We start from the raw sequence: 19,655 nt of genomic DNA on the forward strand, positions 1-19,655 counted from the left end.
TGGAAGATCTGTATATCTCTCCTTTTTACTCTGTATTTCAAATAATTAAAATATATTTTTTTTTAAATTCCCATCCAGGAAATATTCTATCATTAAAATATAGTTCTATTCAATGGCTGTTTTTTTTAACCCATCTGCAAAACTCAATGAAATGTAATGGGAAACATTAACTCATACAACTTGGAGGTCAAAGCTAAAGAAAGAATTTTTTTTAACTTTTATTTAATGAATATAAATTTCTAAAGTACGATTTATGGATTACAATGGCTTCCCCCCCATACCGTCCCTCCCACCCACAACCCTCCCCTTTCCCACTCCCTCTCCCCTTCCATTCACATCAAGATGCATTTTCGATTATCTTAATATACAGAAGATCAGCTTAGTATACATTAAGTAAGGATTTCAACAGTTTGCTCCCACACAGAAACATAAAGTGAAAAATAATAGATGATTTTTTTTAAATGATGATGAAATCAGATCAGACCTATTGTCATGTTTAATCCCAGTGAGAGTCAAGTTGGGAGTTGATAATTTCTTTTTTTTTTTTTTTTTACAGAGGATCAGTTTAGTATACATTAAGTAAAGATTTCAACAGTTTGCACCCCCATAGAAACACAAAGTGAAATATATTGTTTGAGTACTCGTTATAGCATTAAGTCTCAATGCACAGCACATTAAGGATAGAGATCCTACATGAGGAGTAAGTGCACAGTGACTCCTGTTGTTGACTTTACCAATTGACACTCCTGTCTATGGCATCAGTAATCTCCCTATGCTCCAGTCATGAGTTTCCAAGGCTATGGAAGCCCTCTGAGTTCTCTGATTCTTATCTTGTTTAGACAAGGTCATAGTCAAAGTGGAGGTTCTCTCCTCCCTTCAGAGAAAGGTACCTCCTTCTTTGAAGACCTGTTCTTTCCACTGGGATCTCACTCACAGAGATCTTTTGCCAGAGTGTCTTGGCTTTCCATGCCTGAAATACTCTCATTGGCTTTTCAGCCAGATCCGCATGCCTTTAGGGCTGATTCTGAGGCCAGAGTGCTATTTAGGACATCTGCCATTCTATGAGTCTGCTGAGTATCTCACTTCCCATGTTGGATCACTCTCCCCTTTATTTATTTAAAGGAAAAAATTTTAACAATGTTGTCATTGTTATGAGAAAATTAAAACTCTGGGCATTCAATAAACCTATAGTGTAATAAGGTTCTTTCAATGGGAATGGAAAACTACAACCATGAGTAGGGGCACTGTGTGGATGAGAGTTAGAAATGGCCAATACTAACACTTGTGGGCAGGTGAACAGGAAGATGGCTTCACCCAATTATGATGCCTGTTGAACCACACAAATCTGGTCTACCTGGGGGGAGATAGGAGGTAAATTTGCTAATCTGTGAAAGAATTCACTTCATTTTGTAGTATCAGAGCACATGAGAATTTAGAGAGAAAAGCCAGGCATTAATTGTGCAGGTCCCTGTCTTATCACTTCCATCTTACTGTGATTCCGTTTTATGAACTCCCCTCAAGCTCTAAATCCTGACTCAAGAAAACTAAGTTCATCCTTGTTCATCATGACTGGTACACAGATGAATCAGTTTCCCTCAAAGAGACCAGAAAAGTGCTTTCAGGAGGGATTGTGTTTGTGGCCCAGGAAGGCAGTGGAGGATGGCCCAAGTGCTTAGGCCCTGCACCCCCATGGGAGACCAGAAGGAAGCACCTGGCTCCTGGCTTTGGATTGGCACAGCGCACTGGCTGCAATGCACTGGCCATGGCGGCCACTTGGGGGGTGAACCAATGGAAAAAGGAAGACCTTTCTCTCTGTCTCTCTGTCTTTCTGTCTCTCTCTCTCTCACTGTCTAACTCTGCCTGTCAAAAGAGAGAGAGAGAGAGAGAGAGAGAGAGAGAGAGAGAGATTCTGTTTGAGTTCTGAGTTCTGACACTCCATTGCTGGTATGTGTCCTAACAATCCACAAGGCATGCCTTTGCTCCCAATGTGCAGATGGCCTCAGTGGCAATGGAATGTGCATCTGTGAGAATGGCTTCCAAGTCTCCCAACCTCAGTTCTGCTCTGATCCCAGTAAACATGATGGGCCTTGCTATGACCAAAATAAGTGGTGCTTCCAGAGCTTCCCTTCCCTGGATCCTACTCCTGCTTCAGTGAGCTGACTGTGTGTGTGTGTGTGTGTGTGTGTGTGTTTATACTAAAATTAGGGCTTTTTGATAGAGTAAAATGAACAGATTGCAACATGTCATGGAGTCAGGAAAACCTGAATCTAAATCCCCATTCTACAACTTACTGGCTATGTGACCTTAGAAGAAGTCTCCCATTTCTCCATCTAGAAAATGAAAGTAGCATCAGTACAATTGTTCCTTGGTTTGGGGAATTGGTTCAGGGTTCCTCTGCTAGCACCAGACCTATTGATGCTCAATTCTCTTGTTTGGAAGGGCCTAGCAATCGCACATGTCCTATACACATACTCCCATATACTTTAAAACAGCTCTAGATTATTTATAATACTTCATACAGTGTGAATGCTCTATAAACAATTGTTATGCTCTAAAACCTATGAAACAATGGCCAAAGACATTTTGTTTTTATTTTTTTTTTCTGTTCTTGGATGGGATTCAGTTAGATTATGATCTAGAGCATGCACCTGGCAAGTAGTCCATAAGAAAACCACTCAACTCTATCTCTACTGACTCCACACACCTGTCACTGACACATCACTGTACCCTTCCCTTGCCTTGTTTCATCCTTACAGCTGCCTGAAAATGGAATGGAAGGCATGGCACAGCAAGGCAGGGCAGATGAACACTATTCTGCTGTGCATTTGGTCAAGACAAGATTTATCAGAGAGGAGTGTTTGGACTAACAGTTAAGATGTCCATATTAGAGAGCTTTGGCTCAATTTCCATCTTTGTACTAATAAAAACCCTGGGGGCAACAGGTGATGGTTTGAACACTTGGGCCCTTCCCACCTACATGGGAGACTTGGACTGAGTTCCTGTACCCTGATTCCAGCCAGACACAAGCCCAGCTTCAGCCATTGTGGACATTTGAGGATTGAACCAACTGATGAAAAACTTTCCCAGGGTCTCTGTCTCCATGTACCACCACCCCAAATAAATTAATTTTGAAAAAAAATTTTGAGAAAATTAAACCATTGTTTTCTAAGCCTGATGATGCTGACATTTTACATCCAGGCTGTGGGTAGGGCTGTTATTGAACTTCCAGCTCTAACCCTAGTTATCCCAGGCCTATGGCTGATCATGATATCATCAGGTCTTTTCCCTAGCAAACTGGACCCTGAACAACCTAAAATATTATGAAATTTCTCTGCTTTAAATCCAGCAGTGATCTTCCAGCACCTTCACTTGTGTGTGTCTTCTTCATCCTGGACATTTCCCCAAGCACACATGCAAATTCTTTTCCCATCAAATCCTTTCTGGAGATTATCTCCAGGGTCCTTCCTGTCTGATGCTGCAAAAATCCAAATTTGTGGCCCCTCCCCTTGACAAACTCTGCGTCTTCCTTTCCACTCCCATAGGCATAGGACTTAGTCTGTTGAGCTGGCTAGCAGCTAAAAGTTGTGATGGTATTAGGGGTATGGGCATACAGTTAATATAATTATCTTCTGTGTCTTCACACAGTAGCTCAGAGATAAAGACTTGGAAGGCCCAGGTTCAGGTCCCCACTGGGGAACTCGACAGTGAATTAGGCAGATTTTTTCACCTCCATGGCCTCCATTTCTTCATCTGGAAAATGGGTGTTATTCAAGTCCTTACCTCCTGGGACTGGTGACTGTCAATTAGGTGGTGCATGTGAATGGCTGACACAGTGCCTTGAGTGAAGTTGGGTCCCAAATATTACCATTGATTATCAATATGACCAATAACAAAGAGTGAACATGTGAGATACCCATTAGGGTCCTGCTAGTGTGAAAAGTAACTTCTATTAATTCCATAATGCCCTCATGAACAACTGAACACTCTCACCACAAAGTAGCAGAGAATTGAGTTCATTGATCTTTTTGACCACATCACAGCCTATCCCCATTCCTTTGTTCTACGTATCTATACATATAAAGTAACCCTGAGACCAAGTTCTTCTCCTGGTTAGGGCAGTCAATCTTGTCACAGGTTGTCCCAAACCCTCAGAGAAAAACTTGTGCCATAGTAGCATAAATGCAAACAAACAAAAACTAAATCACAGTGGGGCTACAGAATTTAGCAGGGCCAGAGAAGGCTGCTGCCTGAGAAATGATCAGATTCAGAGGAAGGGAAACCAGCATCATTAGCACTGTGGCCATGGGAAAGAATACATGGCTGATAGAGATCCCATTCTTCATCCATTCCACCTGTTCCCATCTCACCTCAGGATATGAGCAGCAGGTGTGTTTTATGAGACCAAGAGATTAGAGACAAGGAAAATGGGAAAAAAATTGAAATTATTACCTATCCTTTGAATCTTAATGCAATTTCTTAAAATTAATGATTTAACATTGACTTCTTTTTAAAGATCCAAATTATTTTCTACTCTTTGAAAAATTTGTTTCTTCCCATGATGATGGCTACTGCCCATGTGTGTTCTAATCTTGTTCACAATGAACCTCTTGTGCATACCTTCCAGGACTTTTGGTTTTTGGCCCTCTCAGTTCTGTGCACATGCAGATTATCAGAGAGACAGAGCTTGCATGGAAAATGATGAACACTAACACACATCTGATACCTTCTATTTGTCACAATGGGTACTTTACCGAGAGGGAGCTCAGGCCTGCTTAAGGGTGTCAGAGTATGAGGTGTCCAGACCCTCCCCCTATAGGTGCAGACAACATTTCCACCCCTTCTCCCTCTGATCCTTCAGAAATAAGGGACTGGACTTCTGACAGTGTCAATGGATGCCCAGTCTTGAATGGTTATCAGTGTTTGGGCCTTTCAGAGATTTATAGTGACAAAAGCAGATGATCTGTTAGGAATTCTTTCCAAGGAGATCCCCATTAGAGGTTACAGGCTAGTTACCATGATTATCAGAAAGATTAAAAAGCAATAGGACTGCTGATAAAGGACAAGATGTACTACCACAGCCTCCTATCATTGCTAAAAACTTAGGAGAGATCGAAGCACCATCCCTCCTAGGAAAACCTTAATATTTATGTATGTTTATACAGTTGGGGGTGAAATGTTTTAATAGACCATAGAGGATATTTCTCAGGGAGTAACAGCTGTGATGAGACAGGGGTGGGTGTTCTGTATCAAGGAGAACTATTTTAGTTGTAACAGAGAATCCAATTATTGTGCACAACTGGTGAGAATTTAAAAACAATATAACCATTCACCAGAGAAATTAAAAATAAAATTACCATATTATTCAACATACTGGATACATGGATATTTCCAAAAGTTCATGGAAAATGGAATTAAAATTTAAGTTCATTTTCATGGAAAATTTTGAAATCCATGAGACTGAGAGAGCATCAAAGTTCATAAAACATGTTTGATTTCATTCAAAGAAGCATAATTAAATAATTTCTTTGATAATCAAAAAGAACATTAAAATAAACAAATTTAAAATGGCAAAAAAGTTTACATGGATTTTGAAATTTTTGCACCAAAATAAACATCTTTTAATTCAGCTTCTCAATGAGTAACTTGAAGTATCCTCATATAGTAAAATGAGTGGAAAGCAAGTACTTAAAAAAATTATGTATACGTTTATGTGCACAGAAGCATTATTCACATTAATCAAAGGTAGAAGCAACCTAATTTCCCAGAAATCTCTGTGTGAACAGACAATATGTGGTCAATCGATAAAACTGAATATTTATCAATGTTAAGAGGGAATTTCTGACACTTGCTTCATCATGAGTGAACTTAAAGTCATGCTAAGTGAAATAGGATGGTCACAGAAGGACAGATATGGTGTAACTCCTCTTCTATTAGATCCCTAAAGTAGTCAAATTCATAAAGACAGAAAGCAGCATGGGGTGGGGAGAAGTCACCAGAGACAGGGGTGTAGAGAGAGCAATGGAAAGTTAATGTTCAATGAATGCTGAATTTTAATTGTATGAGGAAAAATGTTCTAGAGATGGATAAATGTGATGGCTGTGCAACAGTATGAGTGTAGTTAATGCCACTGAAGTGCATATTTAAAAATGGCTAAAATGATAAATCTCATCATATGTATTTTAGAATTGTTTCAAAGAGGGAGAAAAAGAAAACTTAAGGCAAATTTGTTAAAAAGGAAAAGGAAACTTTTGGCTCACAATTCTGAAGCCCACGTGTGGACCTAGCGGTAGAAGCAGCATGATCCAGCTCTCCAAATCAAATATGAGATCTATATCTTGACCTTGCATTGCCTAAGGAACCTTGGGATAAGGGCAGCCCCCAACACTGTCAGACCTACTCCACTGCCACACTGTTAAGCAGGAAAGATTCATTCTCCTTGTTGGCTCAAACAGGATGCTATCACATCCCTCCCCATTTCTTGAAATGCCAATAGCCCTCATTACACAATTACAGAAATCAGCCACTCTGGCAAGAGTGTAGAATGCAGTGATAGGCTCAGACTCAGGCCCTGTGCCCCACCCTTGGCTGGAGGAAGCAGCCACATTTTACTATAGAGACTATGAGGGTGGGAGATGATGTCCCTTAGGCCAAATGGAGATGCAGTTTCCAGAAGGAGAGGGAACATAAACATACTTATCCATTCATTCACTCCATCATCTATTCAACATTTCTTAGTGTTTTGTGGCTCAGTCATTGGGCTTAATGTGGAGATGAAAGATGACCATAGCCAGGGCCTCAGCTATCCTGGAGAAACATATTCTTGTGCAGGATGACAAAAATATGTAGGTACTTCAAAAACTTAAGAGGGCTGGCATTTGGTGTAGTGGTTAAGATACTGATTGAGATGCCCACATGCCTTACCAGAGTGTCTAGCTTCAAGTACTGACTCCACAAGCAGCAGCAGAGATTACGTATAATTGGTTGGGAAACATGAGTTGAGTTTCTTGCTTCTGCTTTTAGCTTGGCCCAGTTCCAGGTACTGTGGGCATTTTGAGCAGTGAACCAATATTTAAAGATCGGTGTCTCTCTCTCTCACTTTCTCTCTCTCTCTCTCTCTCTCTCTCTCATTATCTTTAAAATAAATTATTTTAAAGTCATGGTAAAAAGGTACTATATGATTTGCTCCTCTGAGTTGCCAGATTGCATTTGAAAAAATGGCAAGAATGCCTTTACTCCTGTTGGTTTTCCAGGGCTGCCATCACAAAGCACCATACTCTGGATGGCTTTTTACAAGACACATGCATTGTCCCCCAGATCTGGAGTCTGCAGGTCTGAGATCATGCTCAGCTGGGCTGGCAGTTTCTGAGAACTGTGGAGGGCAATATGCTCCAGGCCTCTCTCCTAGTGTCAGGTGGGTTACTGGCAATCTATGGTGTCCTTGGTTTGTAGACACACACCCCTGATCTCTGCCTTCATGTGCACATTGTATTCTGACTGCCTATGTCTGCCTGCAAATCCATTTCATAAGGATGTCATCCACATCAGATTGTGACTCACCCTGCTCTAGTATAACCTCACCCTAACTGCTAACAAATGACCTGCCTATGAAATAGTAGAGTACTACAGGTTATAATTTCAACACAGAACTTAAGGTTAGGGGGCACAATTCAGCCTTGGCAGTGACTTTCTCCTGGCTGATTTATCATCCTTGTTTCACACAAGTTTGAAAAAAGGAGATCGAGGAAGAGGAGCATCTCCTTATATTGCTAGACATGAAACAGAATCTACCATGTCTAGAATTGCCCTAAGCTGACTCGAAAGCTTCTAGACATTCCAAATAGGCATGAAGTCTAATTACCATGACTGTTACCTTAAAAAAGCAGGGACAGGTATTTACTCTAGTGGTTAAAATGCCTATTAAGAGAGCTGCATCCTGTATCAGAGTGCCTTAATTCCATTCCCAGCTTGATCTCCTCACTACAGCTTTCTTTGGACACAAATCCTGGGACACAGCAAGTTGATGTTACAAATACTTGGATCATGGCCACCTACACTGGAGAAACAGATGGAATTCCTGGCTCCTAGCTTTGGATCAGCCCATTCCTGGCTGTTCTACCTATTTTGAAAATGAACCAGGGCATAGGAGAGCTCTGTCTTTTGTCTCCTTTATCTCTTCTCTCTCTCCTTCTCCCTTTCTGCCTTCTCTTCTTCCTCTCTCTCTCCCTCTCAAGTAAATAAACAAAAAACAACTTTGAAAATTAAAAAAGGCAAACCATGTTAGGGCTAAATAGACAAAGAAATTGTCAGGGAGAGTTGAAGGTACTTCCCCAATACCAAGTGAAGAAGATTAAACACTCTTGTCAGTAAGGACTTGCTTTGCTGTATACAGCTCATACATGTGTATAGTATATTCATACATGCATAAAAGACAGCCACTTTTTCCTTAGAAGCATACACAAAAGGTTACACTTATATCTTTAAAAAAAACTCAAAAATTCCAATTAATTCTTCTAATGTAATGGATTGTTGTATATCAATTCTGGGGTACATGCATCTGTTTTTGAGCCCACTTTCTAAATAACCATTCTCTAATTAAACAAGCACGCTTTCCCACCTCTCTTCCTTTATCTTGACATTTGCCCTTAGCATGAATGCCTTTCCCAACTCTCCTGTCCTTATCCAAGTTCCTGCCACATATCTTATCCCAGAAGAACCTGCCCAGTTCAGTGCACCTCTTCAGGGCAACGGTGGTCTTCATCACATAAGCATCGCAGGGTGCCAGCCAATCTGTACCTTAGAATATCTGTGATTGCCCAATGTTTGTTAAGGTTGGGTCTTTCATGTTCACTTTTTTTTTGTTTATTTATTTGAAAGGCAAAGTTACAGAGAGGCAGAGGCATAGAGAGAGAGATAAGTCTTCCAATTGCTGGTTCACTCCCCAAATGATCACAACAGCAGGAGCTGGGCCAATTCAAAGCCAGGAGCCAGGAGCTTCTTCCAGGTCTCCCACACAGGTGCAGGGCCCCAAGGACTTGGGCCATCTTCTACTGGTTTCCCAGGTGCATTAGCAGGGAGCTGGATTGGAAGTGAAGCTCCTGAGACTCAAAATGGTGCCCATATGAGATGCCAGCACTGCAAGTGGCAGTTTTACCCACTGCAAAACAATGCCGGCCCCTCATGTTCACTTTTTATCCTTTGAGCTTTTTGAGATTTAATGTTGGTTTTGTAACAGTTCCAAAATACTTGTTATTTATGTAATCCAGTGAAAAAATTCCTTTGAAATTATGTTTAAAAATTTAAAATTTTTCTAAGGTTTGAGACAATAATTAGAAAAGCTTAAACACACAATGCTCCCACAATCACCATTTATACGTTAATAGGTATTTTCCAACTTTTCTTTTATTTCTGTTGCTTTATATTGTTGTAATCACCTACACTTTTATTGCCTCCTAGATGGCATTCAGCACAAACATTTGACTATTTTGTCACATCATAATCATATTTAATAGCTGCATCATCAGGGCACTCTACCTTCTTATTTAGTTTGTGTAAAACACAAAATGCCCCATATATGCAGAGTAGGGTTTTTGAAAGGTTGCTTTCATCATGCTCATCAAAGCACACATCCTGTCTGGTGAGGACTGAACCTTCACAGTGGAAGTGACACTTTTTTGTTGAATAAAGATGCTGTCCACCTGATGAGATATTTGCTTTTGAGTTGTCCAGGTGCAGGTGATGCCTTACTGAAATTCCTCTAAGAGAGATGGGGCTTTCTCAGGTGAACAAAATGCTTTCAGCTAGCAATAGACTTGTGTATGGATATACCTCAAATAGATACCCATATGTGTTTATCAGTTCTTTCTTAGGAAGAGCGATAAGCATTTCCAATGTAATGCTTTCTGGATTCTAAGTTATCTTCTAAACAGTCTTCATAGGTCTTTCTGGAGTAAAGAATTTTTAAAACGAAAGTACCAAGGAACTATAAGATTGGATGATGTGTTGTGGAATATGAAGACTAACAGCAATGAATTCTGAATTATAAAAATCAAAAGATATTATTGTTCTCTAGGAGGACTGAGCAGCTATGGTTTCTTTATTCACTTTTCAGGGCCATTTGAGGAAAAGGGGTGCAAGGTGCTTGTATTCAGTAATCCCCTCTAACTCTGTTCTTGGTATTCCAGAAGGAGTGAGTATAAGAAAGGGTTTTGGCCGGCACTGCAGCTCAATAGGCTAATCCTCTGCCTGCGGCACTGGCACACCAGGTTCTAGTCCCGGTCGGGGTGCCAGATTCTGTCCCAGTTGCTCCTCTTCCAGTCCAGCTCTCTGCTGTGGCCCGGGAGTGCAGTGGAGGATGGTTCAGGTCCTTGGGCCCTGCACCCACATGGGAGACCAGGAGAAACACCTGGCTCCTGGCCAGCGGCCAGTGAGGAGTGAACCAATGGAAAAGGAAGACCTTTCTCTCTGTGTCTCTCTCACTGTCCAGTCTGCCTGTCAAAAAGGGGGGGGGGGGTTTAAGGAAGTGAGATTGAATAAGAACCTGAAATTTCTTGGTTGCAAAACTTGGAAATTTCATCCATAAGTGAGTTATATCACCTTTTTTCATCTCATATTTAAATAAAACTTGAGAGAAAAATAAAGCTAGGTTTATCCTAGTGGAAGTAGTGGATAAAATCTCTCCTACCCCCAAGGGAAGTCCCTAAGCAGAATGGAAGTAATTCATCCAACTTTTGCTCCATGGTTTGCAGGAACCAACAAATGGTTTCTGATAAAACTCAGAATTCTCAGTTAATTTAGGATTTCAAACAAATAACAATGTTTTGGCACAATTAATTCCCAAATATTGCAATGAAGAACACAATAAAAGGTATTCATCATTTACCTGAAACTAAAATTTATCAGTGTGTCCTGTATTTTTTAATTGCAAAATCATGTGGGAATGAAAGAAATATTTTCCTTATACTTAAATAAGGGTGACAAAACAAGTGATAAAAACCTGTCATTGAGGGGTGCTGTTGCTGTGGCATAGCAGCTAAAGCTCCCATCTGAAAGGCTGGCATCCAATATGGACACCAGTTCACATCCTTGTTGCTCTTATTCTGGTCCATTTCCCAGCTAATGGTCTGGGAAAAGCAGTGGAGAATTACTCAAGTGTTCGGGGACTTGCTACTCATGTGGAAGACCCAGAAGATGATCCTGGCTCAGCACCAGCCATTACAGTCATCTGTGGTGCAAACCACTGGATGAAGGTATCTCTCCTCTCTGCCTCTGTGTATGTGTGTGCATGTGTTTGTCTGTGCTGTGTCTTCCTCTCTGTGTGTAACTCTGCCTTCCAAATAAATGAATAAATCTTCATAAAAAGATATCTGTCTTTGTAGCGCTCAGGATCTGGGAGTTACTTCTACTATCCTCCAACCATAATATTGCCATTCTTACCTGAGACCGAGCCTATTTTTGCAGGATGTCCAGATAGGAAAAAAAATCTTCTTATTTTTATCAGGTGACCCTTGAATTTCCTGTGTCCTGTGTCTGGATCTGTGTCTGCCATGAGAGGTGTAAAAGTGATGGGCTCCTGTGCTAAGAAAATGCAGCAGCAGTAACTCCTCTGCAAAAGTCAGATGATAAAGGCAAAATCCAGAGGTAAAATGATCCTCTTAGCTGAGAGGCCTGTAAAGTGCTCCTTCTGCAGGTCATTTGCTCCAGAAAATGTTTTCTGAAACAAATGTGGCTTATTCACCTTGTAGGTCACACACTTTCTTCAGGCCGAAGGGGGACAACTTTTATTAGTATCTGCTGTGTGCCAAATTGTTTTGACATTTTTTTGATAGTCTACCTACATAACCTCTGCCTGGGGCCTACTTGGACACCTTGTCTGAATTAGGAACCTGGGTACCCAACTTAACCTGTGCCTACTCCCATCTTTGGGGCCTTATGTGTGCACATGAGTATGAACTCCTTCTGTGTACCAGACACACAGCTATGCAAACACATGTGCTTCTGTGAACATCTTTGTGTAACAGGTGCATATCTGTGTGTACATGTTCAGGTGTGGGAATGTTTGTATGTCAGACACACATTCATGCAGGCCCATGTGCAGGTATGAGCACCTCCTGTGTGCCAGGTATAGGTTTGTGCATTCACATGTGTCTGCATGTGAGCACCTTACAGGTATCTGGCACACATCCAGGAATGTACATGTGCTTGTTTGGATGCTTTTATGTACAATGCACACATATGCATGTTCAGGTGTGAGCACTTTTATGTAGTAGACATACATCTGTTTACCACTTTTACTCACAGCAGACTCCCAACATCATTCTCAGTGTGATGCCACTACTATGCCCATTTTCTAGATAAGAAAAAACAGAGTGTTAGCCTAAGGTCCCCCAATTGCAGAGGGAGGAAGATGATCCCTAACTCTCCAACCACTTAAGCCTTAACAGTTGAGCCCCAGTGTAGACTACCTCATTGTAGAATACCCCACACACAATCACATAACTAATGGAATCCAACAACACTTCAGGAAGTTCATTCACATAGACCAAGTGGGAATGATTCATGCTATGCAGTGATGGTTCAACATTTGCAAACTATGCAAATGATAAATGGTTAATAAACAAAATCTATAAAGAGCTACATAAATTTTACAAGAACAACAAAACAAACATTTCAGTTAAGAAATGGGTGAAGGACTTGAACTGGCATTTTTCAAGAGAGGGAATTCAAATGGCCATCAGATACTGGAAAAAAGGCTCAAAGGAAGTGCACTGTGGCAAAGCAGATAAAGCCACTGCCTACAGTGCTGGCATCCCCTATAGTGCCAGTTTGAGTCCTGGCTGCTCCACTTCCAATCTAGCTCTCTGCTATTGCCTGGGAAAGTCGTAGAAGATGACTCAAATGCTTGGGCCCTTACACCTGTGTGGGAAGAAGCTCCTGGTTCCTGGCTTCAGATTGGCCCAGCTCTGACTGTTGCAGCCATTTTGGGAGTGAACCAATGGATGCAAGCTCACTTGCTCGCTCTCCCTCTCTCTCTCTTCCTCTGTCTCTCTTTTTCTCTTCCTCTCTGTATCTCTGCCTTTCAAATAAATTGATACTTCATTATACTTCATAAAATAAGCCAGTGCCAAAAAGACATATCATGTGTTTTCTCTGACCTGTGCTAATATATCAATTTTTCTTTTAAAAAAGAAAAGAAAAAAGGCTCAGGGTCATTAGCAATTAGGAAATGAAAATAAAACCACAATGCAATTTCACTTCACTCCAGTTCAAATGGCTCTCATACGGAAATCTAAAAGCAACAAATGCTGGTGAGGATGCGGGATAAAAAAAGTACCCTAACCCAATGTTCATGGGAAGGTAAAGTGGTCCAGCCACTGTGGAAGACAGTATGTATACACTTCAGAAATCTGAATATAAATCTAGCATATGATGAGGCCATCCCTCTCCTGGGAATTTACCCAAAACAAAATTATTCAGCATATGGAAGTGTTATCTGTACCTACATGTTATCTGTACCTACAGCTCAATTCATAGTAGCTAAGACATGGAATCAACCCAGATGTCCAGCAGCTGTTGATTGGATAAAGAAATTATGGTAGAGTACCACTCATAAGTTTAAAAAAATGAAATCCTGACTTTAGCAACAAAGCAGATGCAACTGGAAGTCATTATACTTCATAAAATAAACCAGTGCCAAAAAGACAGATATCATGTGTTTTCTCTGACCTGTGCTAACTAATATCATATCTATAATGTAATCCACTGGAGTGAAATGTTTATTTTGAGATTTGATGATTGTTTACAGCCCTGTCTCTTCTGTTGAGGAACAATTTTTTTTTTTTACTTTACACCAATTTTTGAACTCGTTATTGAATGTATGATTAACCTTATGAGTATAAAGTAAATTGAAATGGATCCTGTAAAACTTATGAGTAGGAATAGCAGAGGTAGGAAGGAAAAGGTTTGTAATATTGGTGTGACAGAGGATAATGTGGGGTGTATCACTTTCTAAACCTGTATATGAAATGCATGAAATTTTGGTAACTTAAATAAGATTTTTTTAAAAAATACAAAAATATGCAGGCTTTACTGGTGAAGGTTCTTATGGAGCAGCTGAAGCAACAAGAAACCATGGACTCCACCAAGATCAGCAAGAGGCTGATCACAGGCTCTGCATAGCAGAAGCTTTCAGAGACCTGCTGACCACGAAGTTCCCTAGGAGCAAGCAGAAATAGATGTTGATGGCTGGGGAAGGTGGAAATAGCTGCTTCCCAAGAAAATGCCTCTAGGACTTCCAAACTGAAATCAAAGAGGGATGGTGAGAGTTGTAGTGGAAAAGAAAAAGGAAAATGTTCACCTAACTCACAAGGATTCATGGACAAGCTATTAGGGAACTGGGGATGGTGAAGAGAGATATCTTCCATCTGCTGGTTCATTCCCCAAATGACTACAATGTTCTAGGGATGGCCCAGGCAAAAGCAATGAACCAGGGGTTCCTTCAGGCACACTAGTAGGGAGCTGGATTGTGAGTGGAGAAGCCACAGCTCAAACTCCCATATGGGATCCCAGTACTGCAGATGGTGGCTTAACCAACTGTGCCACAGCACTGGCCTCATGGAACTACATTTTTAACTCCCTTTCCTCATAGAAAATGCTGGCAAGCCCCAGGGATTCCATTTTGGGCTAGCTAGTGAGCCTACAACAAGACTGTTCCGATGATGAAGCGGGCCCAGATCCCTTAAACTAACTATACTTTTCCTAATAATGCTTTGAATAGATGTGTACAGAGTATGTGCACTTTTCAAAGTCAACATCCAAACCTAGAAATCACATATAAGTATGCCGATCTCTAACATAGAATCACTCTGTAAGTTTTATGAGATGTTTCTAATACATTGTGAGTGAAGTCAGGATCTCAATTTCTGTAATGTTACCTGACTGATTCAAGATACCAATACTCTCTCCTGCAGAACTTCTACTGTCTCCTTTCTGTTTCTTAGCATTTACTGTTTCTATCCTACTGTCCAGTCTCAAGAACAAGTGATCTCTTCAAAACATATGTGACAAATAAAAAAACCAAGTTGAAAACCTTCCAACAACTTTTCATGTTTTTTAAATTTTCATGTACTTACTTGAAAAATAAATTATATTTTTGATTTTAAAAAATTAAAATATAAGCACCATATATATATATATTTTACAGTCAGAGTGGACAGTGAGAGAAAGAGAGACAGAGAGAAAGGTCTTCCTTTGCCGTTGGTTAACCCTCCAATGCTGCGGCCGGTGCACCCTGCTGATCCGATGGCAGGAGCCAGGTACTTATCCTGGTCTCCCATGGGGTGCAGGGCCCAAGCACTTGGGCCATCCTCCACTGCACTCCCAGCAGAGAGCTGGCCTGGAAGAGGGGCAACCAGGACAGAATCCAGCGCCCTGACAGGGACTAGAACCCTGTGTGCTGGCGCTGCTAAGCAGAGGATTACCCTAGAGAGCCACGGTGCCGGCCACATCTTATATATATTATGAACAATGAGGATTTCAAAATTTTTGTGGAGAATGAAACTAAAAGGTAAGTTTATTTTGGTGCTAGAAAACTGGAAATTTATGTATAGAATAATTTTTCCAAAATTAATGGAATGTATATTTTTGTAAAAGGCGAAAGATTTATACGATCTGAAGAGAAACCAGAGTATGGAATGTATATTTTTGAAAAACTATACATTTATTTCAAGATTTTGCACTGATCAATTTCTGTTCACAATTGATCATAATGATAGGACTAAGAATCAAAGGGATCACATAAACAAGAATAGTGTCTGCAAATACTAGCTGATAGGATAAAAAAGGGAGAGTGATCCAACATGGGAAGTGAGATACACAGCAAACCCATAGAATGGCAGATGTCCTAAACAGCACTCTGGCCTCAGAATCAGCCCTAAAGGCATGCGGATCTGGCTGAAAAGCCCATGAGAGTATTTCAGGCATGGAAAGCCAAGACACTCTGGCAAAAGATCTCTGTGAGTGAGATCTCAGTGGAAAGAACAGGTCTTCAAAGAAGGAGGTACCTTTCTCTGAAGGGAGGAGAGAACCTCCACTTTGACTATGACCTTGTCTTAACAAGATAAGAATCGGAGAACTCAAGGGGCCTCCATAGCCTTGGAAACTCATGACTGGAGCATAGGGAGATTACTGATGCCATAGACAGGAGTGTCAATTGGTAAAGTCAACAACAGGAGTCACTGTGCACTTACTCCTCATGTAGGATCTCTGTCCTTAATGTGCTGTGCATTGAGATTTAATGCTATAACGAGTACTCAAATAATATATTTCACTTTGTGTTTCTATGGGGGTGCAAACTGTTGAAATCTTTACTTAATGCATACTAAACTGATCCTCTGTAAAAAAAAAAAAAAGAAAAGAAAAGAAAAGAAACTATCAACTCCCAACTTGACTCTTGACTCTCACTGGGATTAAACATGACTATAGGTCTGATCTGATTTCATCATCATTAAAAAAAATCATCTATTATTTTTCACTTTATGTTTCTGTGTGGGAGCAAACTGTTGAAATCCTTACTTAATGTATACTAAGCTGATCTTCTGTATATTAAGATAATCGAAAATGAATCTTGATGTGAATGGAAGGGGAGAGGGAGTGGGAAAGGGGAGGGTTGTGGGTGGGAGGGACGGTATGGGGGGGAAGCCATAGTAATCCATTATTCGTACTTTGGAAACGTATATTCATTAAATAAAAGTTAAAAAAAAAATGGAAAAAAAAAAGTCACCATAATTAAAGAGTTTTTATAGAAAAAAAAAAAAGAAAAGTAGTGGAGGAAAAAGAGAAAAAAAAACAATAACAAAGTAAAGATAAATTTCTAAGCAATATATGGTCAATATATTGGAGATATTTATATAGATTGTCCATAAAATCTAAAAACAAATACAACTGCTGTATGAATGTATCAGACTGCTGGAAAGATTAATATATAAAATCCAGTAGATCACCAAGTACCAGCAAGAAACAAATAGAAAATATGAAAGATCAACAGGCAGAATAGAAAACAAATACTAACAGAAGAAAAGGGGAAAAAAAGGATTAAATGTGATATCTTTAAGCATTTTTAAATCAATATTTAAAAAAGCAACACAAACGACCAAACAGAAAAACGAGCAAAAATACGAGGCAAAAGAGAGGCCCATAAGCCAACAGACAAAATTCTAGCTCACCTGAAGCAGGTTACCGCAAGCTCCAGAAAGAATCCGCCAGGGAGGACAGGAAGACACAGGGCGACACCAGCAGAGGGCAGCAGGGAGGTGAGAGGCTCTCCTGCAGCACGGAGGAGGGGCCAGGAGGAGCAGTTTCCCTCCTGACCCAGGCCTCCACTCCTACTGTTTCCATCCACACAACCTGAGCTTGGGGCATCCCAGCTATGGAGGACGCTGATTGGCTGCATCGTTTGTGATGTGTCATGCAAACTGTCCAATCAGGGAGATGACATCCAGGAGTCTTGATGCCATAGTCGTCTGTTTTACAGTTCTGCGCGTGCGCCAGCTCCTAGGAGATGGCGCCGCTGCTGCGAGGCGCCCAAGCCAATCGGAATCCGCCGCTTTCCACCTTCACTCACGGTGTGGGGCTGGAGGGCCGCGACGCTGGACATCTAGGAAGCTGACCGCCACGACTCGGTGAGTGTGTGGGCCCGGGTGTCCAGAGAGGGGAAAGCGGAGGCACTGGAGCTGCTGAAGGGCCAGGAAGACGTGGGCCTCCCAGAGGTCATCTCTGGGATCTGTGGGCACCATATTGCCGCAGGTACAGCACTTTCCTTGGTCCCCTCTGACCCTGGGTTGGGGGAGACTGGCGCCGGAGACCCCTGACACCCTGGGCCTTCCCTGCTCGCAGCGACTTCGCATCCCTGGAGCCATCCCTGGGCAGCTGTGTAGCGGCAGCCCCGCATCTCCCCAGGTGTGCAGTGGGGACTGAGCTGTCACTAGGGAGACTGTGGGTTCTGTGTATGGGGTTCATGCTGGCCTGGAGCTGTCCTAATGCGGCCCTCGGTTCCTCCTTCCTTCCCTGTGAGGACTTGATTCCCCCCAGTTTTCTAAATATGTGTGCAGCAGGGTCTTGTCCAGGATGCTGACCTCTTTGCTTAGCTGTTCCTAGAGGGGTCTCTGTTTTCCGTTTCCAGTAACGTAGTAACATAGATTAGGTAAGATAAAAAGAGAAGTGTTGTTTGACTCTGGGTTTTCATCCAGGTTTTAGAGAGTCAGGAGGGCCTGTAATTTGACACTTGGCTATAATCTTAGCACTTACAGGCTCCCTTGACAGGCTGTTGTCTGTATTAACACTTTCAAAATAGAAATTTTGGCTACTTAAATTTATGAGTGTTTGAAAAATTTTGTTCCAAGAAAGCCTTTCCAATCCTGAAGATATGTCTAGTTTACTGTTATTTTGAATTTATATTTTCATATAGGAGCCTATTTCTTTTTGCTTGTTTAAATTTTTTCAAGATTGTTGGAGTATAATTGACAGAATGTGTGTATATTCAAGATATGAAACCTGATGTTTTATATGTGAGGGGATTTTCAAAAGTTATGGAAAATTCAAATTATCTTTTAATCCCATTTTTTATAAACTTTTGTAATCATCTTGTACATATACAAGAATCATGAAATGCTTAGGAAAAGGTAACATATCCATCACCTTACATTGTTACATTTTTAAAGAATACATAAGACATTAACAAGTTGTGAGTATGCAATAGAGTATTCTTTTAAATACTGTGTTGAATATTTTAAATACTGTGTTTAAGATCTTGAATTAATTTATCTCTTCACTGCAAATGTTTTCTGATTTCCTTTGCTCTGATCCCCTGACAACCACCATTCTTTTCTGTGATTGCGATTTTCTTAGATTCCATATACAGTTGAAATTGTATGGCAATTATCTTTTAAGGCCTTATTCCCAATATCACTTGAGCTATTCCTATTTTTGGATCCATGTTTTGACAAAATGGTAGAATTTCCTTTTTAAGGTTGCATATGATTCCTCTGTGTGTGTGTGTGTGTGTGTGTGGTGTGTGTGTGTGTGTTTCTGTGTATGTCACATTTTCTTCATTCATCTGTTGACAATGTGGTTATTTCCATATCTTGTATTTGTAGATAATGAATGTAGTGATACAGGTATTTCTTGGAGATACTTATTTCCTTTGGAAACACATGCTGTTGTAGGTTTTTCATATGTTGTATAATTAATTTGTTTAAAGTCCTACACAGTGTTTTTGTATTGGATATACCAAGTTTTATTCCCACCAATGATTTATATATTCCCCTTTTTCCACATCTGGTCTAATTTATCTTTTTATTTTTGCATAATAGTCATTTTAACATATGTGAGTTAATAACCATTGTAATTAGCATTGTAGTCTTGAATAACAGTGTTGAGCCCCTTTTCAGTTACCTGTTAGCTACTTGTTTATGTTCAGTGGAAAAACTAATCAATCCTTTGTGCATTTTTTATTGCAATGTGTGTTTTTGAGTTCTCTGTGTTCATTGTATTGCTTTCTTAGTCAGACTGAGGTTTTCCATTATTTTCTTCCATTCTTTGGGTTAACTTTTTCAGTTTTACCTTTAGTATGCAGAATGCTTTTTTGTTACTTTTTTGTGGTC

At 40.5% G+C, this 19,655-nt stretch overlaps 1 long non-coding RNA gene across 1 annotated transcript in view; it reads right to left on the bottom strand.

Annotated features, from left to right (window-relative positions):
* LOC149127937 (uncharacterized) overlaps positions 1 to 17,423 on the bottom strand; it is a 110,625-nt gene extending 93,202 nt beyond the window's left edge. Inside the window, exon 1 of the long non-coding RNA XR_016229637.1 lies at positions 17,220 to 17,423. This is a non-coding gene — a long non-coding RNA (uncharacterized LOC149127937). The remainder of the gene's footprint in view (positions 1 to 17,219) is intronic.
* Between the last annotated feature and the right edge of the window lie 2,232 nt (positions 17,424 to 19,655).

The sequence above is a fragment of the Oryctolagus cuniculus genome, chromosome 2 (genome assembly GCF_051225735.1).
Source record: "Oryctolagus cuniculus isolate XC-2025 breed Fujian yellow rabbit chromosome 2, ASM5122573v1, whole genome shotgun sequence".
NCBI lineage: Eukaryota > Metazoa > Chordata > Mammalia > Lagomorpha > Leporidae > Oryctolagus > Oryctolagus cuniculus.